The sequence below is a fragment of the Coturnix japonica genome, chromosome 3, assembly GCF_054131305.1.
Source record: "Coturnix japonica strain WE chromosome 3, WE-NBRP24, whole genome shotgun sequence".
NCBI classification, from domain to species: Eukaryota; Metazoa; Chordata; class Aves; order Galliformes; family Phasianidae; genus Coturnix; species Coturnix japonica.
The window spans coordinates 45,240,132-45,251,573 of record NC_140665.1 but is presented as its reverse complement, the minus strand read 5'-3'; the positions used below and the strand labels follow the sequence as shown (position 1 = coordinate 45,251,573).

At 36.2% G+C, this 11,442-nt stretch overlaps 1 long non-coding RNA gene across 1 annotated transcript in view; it reads left to right on the top strand.

Moving 5' to 3' along the window:
* The first annotated feature begins 2,102 nt into the window (after window positions 1–2,102).
* Window positions 2,103–11,442, top strand: part of LOC146761387 (uncharacterized) — a 30,757-nt gene continuing 21,417 nt past the window's right edge. The window contains exon 1 of the long non-coding RNA XR_014943997.1: window positions 2,103–2,192. This is a non-coding gene — a long non-coding RNA (uncharacterized LOC146761387). The remainder of the gene's footprint in view (window positions 2,193–11,442) is intronic.

Genomic DNA, 11,442 nt, shown 5'->3' with positions numbered 1-11,442 from the left:
ACAAAATAACAGTCCCTGTTGAACTTGGAGTGAACAAAAAGCTTTCACTCACTATGCTTGTCAGACTTTAAGGAACTGTGTCAATAATAGCACAGATGTTGCACATGAATTTCTCAGGATTAGGACTAACATAGTGTGTCAGCACTGATTCCCTTAGTTATTATTGCCTACAGAAACATTTCCACAGAAAAATACTTCAAGGGCCTATATTTTTTGAAAAAGTTACAGTTAGAAGATGAACTGTGTAATGACAAGTGACTGAATCCAGTCTAGACTTCGTAAGATTTCTCTCAGCTTTGTTACCTTTCCCTCTACAGGCTTAGAAAAGACCATCATCAGCACACCTACGGTAGCTGCATATGTGCTGGAAGTTTGACTTGGCCAAGAGGGTTACAGGAAAGGCCCCTGGCTTCCAGCCTGGAAAAGCCATCTGCTCCATAGACAGCACTAGGAAGGGCTGGCAGTGTGCTTCCTCCTTGTCAGAGCTAAACACAGAAGGAGCCTGCCTCTCCAAGAAAGCAGATCTCAGAAAAGAAAACAAAAAAAATCACATGGAATAAGTTGTTCACCCTTTTTCACCACTGTTCTTCCCAATTCTTTATCCAGAAAACATCTATTTCAGATTTTAACGCCTTTGGTTTAGAGCATGGCCTCTCCTCCTTTCTGAGGAAAGCTTACATACATTTGAAAGGGCCCTAGAGTATTGAGACATCCTTTATTTGTCCTGCATTTTGAACCATAATCTATGTATATAAATAAACTGAACAGTAGATATAAAAATCATACAGACATATTAGTATTATATATTATTTGTAGCATTATTACCATTACAAAGGAGATAACAGGAAAAAAATCTATTTGTATATTTAAAAAATTCTAAATTGTGTGCTAGGTACACGTGAGGAAAAAATGTCTCAATATATTGAAAACTACAGAAAAAAACTGATGGAGCTGTTCAGTGGTCAAAATGCATCATTTGACTGTTATGACTAAGGGGAAAATGGATGAAGAAAGTGTCACCATATCCATAGGCTTCTTGAAAAATGCATTTTAATACCATCTTGTCTATATTCTTCGCTATTCCTAAAATCCTAGAGCATAATCCAGGATCATGACCTGCTGCTTAACAGAGGTAGCTCCACTCATCGAAAATAGAGAAGTAGCTTCTAGCTTTCCCTCACATAAACAGCAAAAATTGAGATCAGACATCTCTGGAAATTGCCAAGAACAGTCTCAAGCACACATCATTTAGGCAGTTTGCTCTTGAGCAATATTATTTCATACCATTTCCAAGCCCATTGTCTACAATCCTCTACAGTTTCCATCGTGGAGGTTGTTCTGCTCATAGAAATCTTACTGCTTATTGCTGTTGACATTGTGAACAGTGCTGCCATTGTAGACTGATTGTGCTCTGAACGCCGGCAATTGTGAGTGAAGGACTCTCCGAAGACTGTAGATGCCTAAACAGACTCATCTTTTTCAGACTGCAAAGCCTAGCTTTGTACAAACCATTTTCAGCGGTTAATCACTGAAAAGAAGCAGCATACTCAGAATGAGTAAATATTAATCTGTTTTAAGATTTTAGACTGAAAGGATGCATGAAGAAATCAGGAAGCAAGAAGTAAATAAGCACTTGATTCTTGAGAAGCATAAACTACTTATAGCACTACACTGTCTGAGTGTACTGAAAAAAATGGGGAATAATTTACATAATCTCCTGGCTGAGCGGGGATGTGCTGCTACCCTCAAAATAAGGAATACACAGATTAGTTGCCAACCTGCATACCTTGCCTAAGCACAGCCCACACACTTGCCACCAGACTCAGCAGCTAAAATGCAATGAGACTTTCACAAAGAGCTGAACTAATTATTTGGAGGTCACATCCAAAAGAAAAGAGCAATTTTAAATACAGCGGTTGGATGAGGCACTTGAAAATTCATGGAAAATTTAGTAGCAAAAGAAAATCAACTGCGTATCAAGTATTCCACAAAGGATAATTTTAATGGTGAAAAAAAATGGAAATCTTCTGAAATTCCAGAGGTTGGAAAAGTTGTATTTTTTATTTTTTTTTTTAAATTTCATCTTTTAAAAATTGTTCCTGCAGTATACAAAAGATGACCAATGCCTTGTTGTGACAAGTGTCTGTTCTGTGTGAATATCCCAGAATGAAGAAGCGGGACAAGATATGTATGTAAGTATGAACTACTGAAGGTGCTTTTTAGAAAACAAAAATGCTACTTTCCCTTTTTTCTCACAGGCATCAATCTTATGCATTCCTAGTCTGAACTAAAGAGAGAAGACTTAACAGGAACCAGATTGAGACTGACAAAGGGATAATCTGAGGATTATATTTCATCTGCAGAAATATATGTGGAATAATTGGATAGTGAAAGGGTAAATGTTAAGCAGATCTCATTCTTCTTTCACTCAAAGCTTCTTTAAGGAAGAAATATTCCTTGCAGGGCAAGCAATATTTGGTTTCCTATGCTGAATAATACTTTAAAATAAAATCTGTAGAGATTTACTGTGTTTAAGGCTTGAAAGTTTTTGAAACAAAACTATTGACCATTTTAAAATAAAACCTCCACCTTAGTTTATAATTTCTCCTTTATGGTATCCTCAGATTTTCATAAGCCATGCCTGAGACTACCCCTCACCATGTTTTTTCTCCTCATGTCTGGGAGCATTGCCTCAGAGTACCTCACTGTGGCACTAAGGGCAGCAATGACATGTTATTTTCCTCAGGAGTTTCTGAGACAGAGCTTGGTCCTAATTCTCTTGCAAGGCCTGCAAACTGCTCAGTTCATGGAACTGATAATAATTTGATTTCTTAAACAAGAAAAAAAAAAAAAAAAAAAGGAAAAACTAAACAGCCTGAACAGATGAAAGCAGATTAATTTAGCACCACTGAGGATATGAATTCATCTCTGGCTAGGACTGTAGGAGAAGTAAGACAATGACATTTACTGGAGAGATCCTTGAGCTGGAATCAGTTGAAGACATTTTTCCAGTAACACACTGATATTTGGATGTATTTTTGAGTCTGTTTTTTTCATGCAGTTCAACATCCTAGCTATTAAACCTGTCCAAGCAAGCAAGAACATCCATTTGCTGGAGCATTCCAGCAGAGGACAGACAGCATGATTAGGGTTCTGGAATATGAGACATACAAAGAGAGGTTGGGAGATTCAGGCTTGTTCAGACTTCAAAAAGAGAAAGCTCAGGAAGACCTTCCTACTGTCCTAAACGAGAACTTGTCTGTCCTTGGAGGCACACAAAGAAAGGACAAGAATGCAGTGCAGCCAGGTCAGAGCAAAGGAAATTCTGCTTCAATGAAAGGAAAATATTTATTACCAAGTAGGTGGTCAAATTGGAATATATTTCCCAGAGACTCTGCAGACTCCCCATCATTACAGATAATCAAAGGTCAACTGGATAAGGCCTGAACAATCTGTTCTATTTATCTGCACTTTTAACAGGAGGTGGGACTAATTAGCCTCTGGAGGCCCTGCCCAGTCTGTATGATTCCAAAACCCCTAGGTACAATGGTAAAGCTATGTGCGCATGGATATCTGCTTCTGGTCATTATTCCTCATCCAGTCCAACTGTCCACCTACCACTAGTGTTTCTCCACTAAATCACATCCCTCACTACAACACCTAAATGCTTCTTAAACACCTCCAGAGAGTGACTCCACCACAACCCCAGGCAGGCCATTCCAGCACCTGATCACTCCTTCAGAGAAGGAGGTTTTTCTAGGGGTAAAGGTAAAACCCCTAAGCAGTGGCCTCACAAATCAAGCAGAGAGAAAAAAACCTTATTTATCCTTGTACTTGCTCTTGAAACAGGATACCTTTGCACAGCACATTAGCTTGTCTGAGGTTTTAGAGAGGTTTCTACTGGAAAATCTCTCAATTCTTTAACCTGCATTCATTCTAATCCAAGCAAACCCTGGAACTACCAAAAACTCTAAAAGTGAACTTCTACTTCTTAGTTTCTTATGCTCATATGAAAATGTGTTCTCTAATTTAAATATATATATATATATATATATATATATATTTATATATATCTGAAAATACCTGGAAATACATTTGCAGAAGATGTCACTTAACTTTTGAATGCAGTCTCTCCCCAAAACATCTTGTCAACTCTACTTACTGTGTTTCAATTTCAGGCACTTTTTTAAATTGTGTGATTCAAATGTATCTTAAGCATTAAAATACTCAGTTACAAGGACATTTGCTTTTCCTAAATTAGTTATATCATTCTCTGAAAGATGACAGTTTTCGGAGAATAAAATGCTCTGCATTGTGATCAAGGACGCTTGAAAGGACCACAGGACTATACCTCACTAGAAGGAAAAATGAATGATGAAAATACCCTTATTCCCATGTTCTTCTGCAGTTTCCAGTAATGAGAAAGGTGAATTTATGCTTTTCACAGTTCCCTCATTATGCTATTTTCCCTATTCTTTTTCCTCAAATCTAACTCTTATTACACAATTCCTCTGTATCTCTTATTACCACTCTGTCTTAATTCACCTATAACCAACTATTCCTTAGAACAATCCACGGGATTTAAGGACTATTGGTAAATCAGGCTTGCCTTAATTTTTGGAGTTTCATTTACATCACTCCAATTACAGAAACAAACAAGAAAGTGCTAATTTTCTCTGCAGTTCAAAACTTTCAGGCTACTAAGGATTACTAAAGCTACTACAGATGCCTTCTGGACCATGCTTTCACAACTTTCCTGTCTTCCATGCAATTTGATTTTGTTGGGGTTGGAACTGGAACACCTGCACTCTAACAAATGTCAGCTTATATTTAAATCAGGTACACTTCAAAGTAACAAAAGAATTGCTCTCTGATCCGTTAGTCGTACAGCAAGCAAACATAAGAATTCCTTTAAAATTGTTTCAAGTAGCCCTTCTCTTTTGCCTCTATCAAAAACACCATTCAAAACCTGAAAAAAAAAAAAAAAAAAAAAAAAAATTAAACCAGAATTTTAAAGCAATTTAGATATTTGATGAGGAATTTTTTTTTTTTTTCAAAAAGGGTCTGATCAATCAAAAACTTGCCTCTCCACATCCAAATCCTACATCTCTTTCTTAATCTGAGTCTAAGAAACCAATTTTCAGGTGACTGTATGACTAAAGTTTCATTACTGCTTACTTCACTTCTCATTAAGTTTACATTTCCATTCAACATTAATGTGAACTTACTCCTCTAGGCAAGTGTGCTTGTAAAGGCTGTATTCTGGATTGCTTCATACACAGACATAAGGTGATAAGTAAAACAAAAGGAGTAGAAATAGATGGTAATGAATGAAAGACATATGTATCAATTGCCTTGTTTTTGGTTTTTTTTTCAGTTACTGCTGAGTGGTGCTGCACAGAGATAGGTATATTTTAATTTATCAACTTCTCAGGGGACAGAACCAGGACAGCTATCCCAAATGGGCCAAGGGTATATCCCATAGCATGAAGAAAAAAAAGAAAAAAACCCACTATAAAACTGTGGGGGATTGACCAGGAAGAGGTAGGGCAGCCATTGCTCAGGGACTGGCTAGGCGTCAGTGTTGAACAATTTCATAGCGCACCATTTGTTTAATATATATATATTTTTTTTCAAGTAATATTGTTACCATTACTACTATTCCTCTCTTTTCTGTCTTAGTAAGAAGTTCTTATCTTAGCCTACAAATTCTACTTCCTTTTTTTCCCATGCTGTCCCTCATTCTACTAGCTGTATGGTACTTAACCACCTGCTATGTTGAACCACAACAATCTAATGCACACTTAAATTCATATTCTTAACCTAACAACTCTCCTCAGTTACTACAATCCTCATTTAATCTTTGGAACAACTGCTCTGTTACCACCTCACCTGTTATATGACTGAAGAAACCTCCCAACTGGCAGTCCAAAATACAGATTTAGAAATAGATACTGCATGCTATTCTATTTAAATAAAAAAAGAAAAAAAAAAAAAGATCACTGTCAGTTGGACAGCTCTGAACTACAAATCTGAAGCATAAATAAAATTCAAACACCCCCATCTCCTCTTTATTTCAGAAACCTCACACAATCACATCATCTCGACCTTACAGACTTCATGAAATAATCAGTGCTGAGCTGGGCTTATAGCATGTGGTGTTCTATAGTGTGAAATTAATGAGCTGGATGGGATCCCTTATATTTGGGAAGCAGAAGGAAGTTCTGTGGGGAGGTGTGAAGTATACTCATGTCAGTGAAAATGTGTTGTGTGGGCACTGAGGTGCCTTTCTTAAAGGAGAAGTTCCGTAATCTGACATTTTCTTCTTTTCAAGAGTTTTCTCTGCACGGATGTCATACTTACTCAGCCTTAATTGATTCCAAACAAAGTTCTTTTCTATGAGAGTATTCTCAGCAAGCAGGAAAGACTAGAAGCTGAAAATACCGTCATAGGTTCTGACGCCATAGGAAGATAAATTCAGCATTGGTGTGAGCAAGCTCACAACATACCAGCCTAAACCTAGTCTGAATTGGGAGCAGAAATATTTCATTAGTCACTGTTTGGGCACAATATAGTCTCTGAGTGCTATATTAAAGCATAGAATGAACTGATGACTAGAAGTATTCAAAACACATTATCATCATCTGAGAGCACGCGAGGCTGATCCAGTACGGTTTTGTTGCTTGTTTCATGGGGTTTCTTTCTGGAGTCTGTTTTCCTTGTGATCTTGAACATCAACTCAAACAATTTCACAACACTTCAGAATAAATGTGAGCCCACTAGAGGCGTGAGCGTATGCCATGATATCTATGTTTGCACTTTCTGAATGGATTAACTTGCCCTTAAAAAAGAAGTCTCTGGAGTATGATGCAGACTTAATTTCAGGTCTTTTAGGAACATGACAAAGAAAACAATGGCAGAAACTCTCCATATTGGAGCAGAAGTTTAACATCACCGAGTCCAAAACAATTCCCCAGCCACCCTATCCCAACATTCACCTCCTCTTTAAATCCTTCAAATATAAATTTGAAAATAATGAACTTCTGCATAGGTAAATTCATTTTACCTTGTTGTGCTTTTCATAAGAATTTATGCAGAAATTTATTGTTCTTATAGCATTCTTAATCAATACCTACAGGAAAAATGCTGAATAAGCAAATACTACAATTTTAGGGGTTACTTTTGTGGATGCCTGCATCACATGTACCTCTCCAACAGAATTTCTGTAACTTTTAACACTATGTTATAATTTTACTTTGACAAAAAACCATATTTGTCCTCTTGTTTCTCCCCCCAATCCCAGTGAGTACATCCCTTAGGCAATCTCACTGTGTTATACCAGACTATCATTTGATTAAATTGTCAACTAATGCATAATGATTTCCCTCTTTATCCAGTTGTTCTGAAACTTGGAAAAAACAGATTATGGCTGGAATATTCCTTGTTTGGTTTCTACCCCAAAAGTAATTTTTAATTTTTTTTTTCAATCAGAAATTCAGAGTGCAAGCATGGGAAAATAGACAAACATTTCTCATTATAAAAAAGAAAGTGCTATTTGGAACATCTAAACAACTGCACTGGAGAGAGTTTAAAAGCTGAAATTGAGTGAAAAATTGTTTTGATTTGCTTGAGTTATAGGCTTTTAAAAACAGGGTTTTGCACTTTGTTAAAACAATGTTTTTTCATTATGTTCACAACACAGTACGCTGTGATGCTTTTATGGCTAATATGCTAAAAAGCCAGAGGCTGAGGAGCCCTTCTGTGCATTTTCAGCTAGAGCTGAACAACTGTAAAAATGGAATACACCTTTTAGTCTTTCACTGAAAAAAATAATGCATTAAAATTAAACAAATGTAAGGGCAATTATTATAAATATTGGAGAAAAAAAAAAAAGAAGGTTTATTTATTTAATCGAAAACATACAAATGACTATTTCAGAATGAGTATTAAGAGAAATAAAATCAGCCTCAAAATGGAATGGGATGTCTTTGCCACTCTTAGATGTTCCAGGATTCCAAGAAGCAGCTCCATTACCCACTCTCAGGTTTTTCAGTTTACCAAAGATGTACAGACTTCTCTTGCAACAAAACCATAAGTCACATAGAAAAATGTCGGTATTACATGCCACTTGGATTAAGTACATTAATTTTATTCAAAAGTAAGAGTTAATCAGAAGAACCCAGCATAAGACATGAAAATTTTGCTCAAGGTATGTTAACTTGGCAACAAGTGTTTTGATACCTGGAATTTTAAGTTACCCACAAAGTCAAGTTGTGCTAATAATATGAAAACAATTTTTAGGTCAGTACTTCAGTTTGCTCACTCATTCACATAGCCACTAAGATTTGGTCACTTTTGGCACTGTTAACAAACTGTTAAGTTGTGTATAGGACACAAATACAGAAAGCAGAAAAAAACCAAGCATATTTAGAAGAAAGTAATTGTTGGCGGGGTTATATCTCTGTGGCAGTATGTGTGCTCATGTGAGGATGCACCACTTAATTCTTGTACATGACCTTGAGCATGGAAGGATATAGCTAAATGCTGATAAATTGCTGTGGAAGTTTTGATGAGAGGTATCTCGTGACATTAGACATAAAGAAAAATGAAACTAACCAAGACTTATCTGAAATAAATCTGAGAACTTGAAATGATTTTGAAGTTAAAATTGAAGATTAAATAATAGAAAAAAAAAATCCTGATCACCATACATCAGTCTAATGTCATGCTCAATGAGAAGTTAACAAAACTTCTCTTAAACACATTGTCTTCCTGAGTTTCTGGCATTTATAGAACAGCCATGTATCTCCTTTTGCTGTGTTTTTTGCAAGAAAAAAAAATTGACAGGTGGGATGGACTTAATGACAGTATATTTTCTGCATCAATTTCCATTTTACTCGGAATACATCTAAATACTAACAAATGTAAGCAGATTTTCACTGATGGATAACATTGTTGAAAACATGCTGAAGAGGGGAGTCTTATAATGGAAATATGATAAGTTTCAGGACTTCCTTTCTTGTTATAGTCTTTCTAGGTGTAACCATTTTCTGTGATAAAAAGATAGATTGATCTGTCCTCTTTTCTTACCCTGTTAACATTTTTCTTCTGTAATATGTTCACTTCTTGCCATCTATTTTTTCCCTCTACAGACAAGTACACTACATAGTGGTAACACTATTTTTAAACATAAATTAATATTCCATAATAATGGAGTTTTTTTTTGCCTCTGAGTCACTGTATCTCTTATTTCAGCAAAGAAAATCTTCTGTGATGGATGGTGGGGTTATTCCTTTCATTTAAGTCAAAATAAGCCATTAATAACTTTCCTGAATGACCTTTATTTCCATCCCCCCCCTCCCCCCCCCATAATTTTAGATACAGTTTCGTAATGTTCATCACTGTAGCTCTCACACATATATACCTTCCAAAACTCTCATCTACAAATGCAGGGAAAAAAAAACCAACAACAATGCTATTGGCTTCTATCCACAGGGATTTTAATTGCTTACCTTCTTCATAAAGGAAAGTATTATTCTGTTATTTAAAAGACAACAGAATAAGACAGAAGTACAATATTTGGGAAAAGGAATGGAAACTCTCAAAATAATGCAAAGACAACTTTGGTACATAAAGTTCAGACTGGCACAAGGAAAAAAAAAAAAAAAAGAATAACCATTCCACACAGAATAGCAAGCTCGTAAATTGTTAATAGGTGTTTTCACAAGTTAAAAATTCTCTGTAGGGATGAAATACAATAGCTTTACTTAAGCAGTAGGTCATCTCAGGACAACCTGTAAAGCATTGTGTTCTTATCTCAAGATCTTATGCTGCTTATTTTGATTTCTTTGCAACCACACCAAATGAAAGCATCAACATCACACAGTCTTATTCAAAAGTGACTGATTTATGCCTATTGTAATTCAGTTTAGTCTTAAGGCATGCATACCATTCTGCTCTGTACATCCTTATAAAAAAAAATAATCAAATGACTATAGATTAACCAGTTACAATAAATGAAGACAAAAAAATACACAGCTATGTGTATTGCAGGCTAGATGCTCCTTGAGGCAGTTTATAAAAGGAAAGAATGCCTTTACATGGGAGAATTATCTTAATTACATCATATAGTATGTCTGTCCACAGAAGTTTCATTCTACATACAAAGTGTGCCTGCTGATCTTTAATATGATCCTATTATTTAAAGAGATACAGCTGGAGGGTTGATGACACCACTGGATTTACAGGGATGAAATGAAATCTGATTCCATATGAAAACTGAATGTGAGCATTCACTGGAATTTCAAAACTTCTCATGGCCAATTTAAAAATGCACAGCTGCTTTATGAATATTTAATTTGCTCCTTATTATTTTAGGTTTTACTATTGTTCTGACACTGGCCAGAATTCTATACCAACAAAAGGAACAGATTACTGTAGTATACTCAGCTTATCTTTAATTCATTCATTCTGGATGTGGAAGATTCTCCAAATCTTACATCTTGCATCACTACAAAAACAATATGGCAGTGACATATAGGAAAGGGAATAGCAATTCCCATAAACTAAGCAGAACTAACCAACACCAAAAACAGAACACAAACCACCACAAACCCTTATATTTCTTGATAAATTACTAGGTCTCAATTTCACATTTAAAATGTCTTCCTGTGCAAAATGCAACTGATTTTCACATGAACCTTTACCCTTTATGCCTTCATCTCAACAGGATTACAACTCCCCCCCCCCAAAAAAAGAGCAAATTTGTTATGGTTGAGTAGCCACAATATGAAGGTAACTTGGGGAGAATATGTAAATTACTGTTAATTACCTGCTAGAAAGCGTGAAGTAAAATACAGTTATGAATATTATTCAATAGCATTTCAAGAAACGCAAGTGGCTCATACAGAATTCTGCAATATATCTTGGTACTTACTACTACCATCTACTTGTCCCTAGTAGATAGTAAGCTGTCTTCCCCCCCCCCCCCCCCCCATGAAGGAAAACAAGATTCTGAGATGCTGCTCCTAGGACCATACACAAACAGAAGTTAATAATAATCCTATCTTCATACTTCTTAACATAGCATCCATCTAAATCAGCTAAAGCAATTGCATTCACTTACACTTCGATGTGCACATTTGAAGAATGCTGCTTTGTACTTTGATTAAAGACTGTTTTCGCAGATACTTAAAGCAAGTAAACAATTATTTCACTGAGAAGCGTTACAGGACAGCAGAGCAGCAAGGTCTTAGTCTAGAGCAGGGAATGGCCTGCTCAAGTGTAATAGCAGCAAATGTGGAAACAGGGAAAAGAGCCTGCTCAGGAATACCAGTATGATCCCCAAGTAGGCAGAAATCTCCAGATAAGATACCCTCACCTTTGCTGCCAGCCCTTAAATCAAGTCTTAGAAGGGCTGGATCTAGGCTCCACCCCTCCCGG